Below are 1,938 nucleotides of genomic sequence, written 5' to 3'. Positions count from 1 at the left end.
TCCTACAGGGACCAGTGACGGCCTCCAGCCATGTATGGGGAGAGAAGGGTACGTCCTCTCTCCTCCTGTAGCTGCCCACGGGAGTACGATACTGGTGACAGCCTCCAGCCACACCAGTATGCAGGTGACGGCCTCCACCTGCACCGCGACTGCACATCACTCCCCCTGCAGGGCGCCGGCGACGGCCCCAGCCGTGCCTGCAGAAGAGGGATGGTCCCCAGCTGCCCTGTCCTTGCTCTTCTTCCCCGATGCAGCCTCCAGGAGGATCCCTTCGGCCTGGAGACAGTGTGGCACGACCCCGAGCTGCCCATGGAAGTGTGTGCTATCCAGCTGGCACCCGTGGGAGGCAACCATCTGACGGACTCCTGCCCGAAGCAATGCCGCAGCCCTACCCTGAAGGCAGCCCAGCGAAAAGGAGATCGCAGACGCCGGACTCCCCTAGGTGCCCCCGCTCCCCTGGGGTGTGCCTTCTCCAGCTCCAGGCAACCCTCTCCCCAGAGTAGGTGCAAGCAAGGGTGCCCGCTCAGCCTGTTTGGCTCCAGCCCGGAGGACCAGACCATCCTGGCAGGCCTCACGAGCAATGGGCCCCTCTCAACGCCCGACCACAGCCCCCAACCGACGACATCACCACTGAGGGTCGTCCAGTGGCCCTTGAGAGAAGGGACACCTGATGGGAACCCTCCTACACCTGGCCGACACATGGGGCTCACCCTGTCCCCATAGTATAACTGGTTCCCCTCGCCCTAACAAGTGCAATAGTGACTTCTCAGGTAAAAGTGATTACCGTGCCTATAGAACTCACACGCAGTGCAGTACTTGTACCTAACAGACAACCCAACATACTCTCGGGCCCAGATGTAAGACATTGTTGTGTTAGTGCCTGTATAACTGTGTAATAACTAGTAAGGCACTCAGGCTGGTGTGTTAAATTACTATTTTGTACCATACAGTATTTTGCGTGATACTCTTTTACCAGTCGGGACCCTATAGTCCATCCAGCCCAAGTGATCATAAATAGTGCATTGTGTGCAATTCACACTGTATTGTGTAGCGGTTGTGATTTGGTTAATATACGTTTAAGGTTGTTGCCTAGAGTTTTTGTGTCCTGCTCTTCTCGTTGTGTATCCTAGCACCGGTCTCGAAAAGAGGGCCCCGGCTCAATTGCCAGGTGCTTTAGGGACGAGAAGTCTGCCTCATAACACCTAGCATAACACACACATATATATATTATATATATTATATAATGTATATGTATATGTATATATGTATATGTATGTATGTGTGTGTATGTATATGTATGTATGTATGTGTGTGTGTGTGTGTGTGTGTGTGTGTGTGTTCTTAAGTAATTGTTCTTACCTAATTGTATCTTTACAGGAATGAGTCAAGCTCGTACTGTCCCGTGTCTTAGACCATATTTATCGTACATATCCTTAAATTTGTGAATTGTTTTGGCACACACTATTTCATTCGGTAGTGCATTCCATTGATCAATTGCTCTGTTTGGGAAACTGAATTTCCTTACGTCTTTATCACCTCTCTTCTTATGCAGTTTTTTGCAGTGTCCTCTTGCTGATGCTTCTCCATATGTTAAGTAATCATTTATGTCTATTTGCTCCTTTCCTGATATGCACTTATATAGCATGATCATGTCACCTCTTTTCCTTCTCTCCTGTAGTGTTGGTAGATTCAGTTTATTTAGTCTTTCTTCGTGGCTTAGGTCCCTTAAGCTTGGTATCCATCTTGTAGTGGCTCTTTGAACTTTTTCAATCTTGTCTATATGCTTTTTGAGATGAGGACTCCAGACTATTGATGCATATTCCAGGGTTGGTCTAATGAATGATGTTATTATCCTTCTTAGCATGTCTTCATTTATGTATGAGAATGCTATTCTCATATTTGCAAGCAGTGTATACATGTTCCGTACCTTCTCGCTGA

This window comes from Coenobita brevimanus, chromosome 96 (assembly GCF_032717465.1).
Source record: "Coenobita brevimanus isolate Jiangsu-jjx chromosome 96, ASM3271746v2, whole genome shotgun sequence".
Classification (NCBI taxonomy): Eukaryota; Metazoa; Arthropoda; class Malacostraca; order Decapoda; family Coenobitidae; genus Coenobita; species Coenobita brevimanus.
This window is presented reverse-complemented; position numbering follows the sequence as displayed.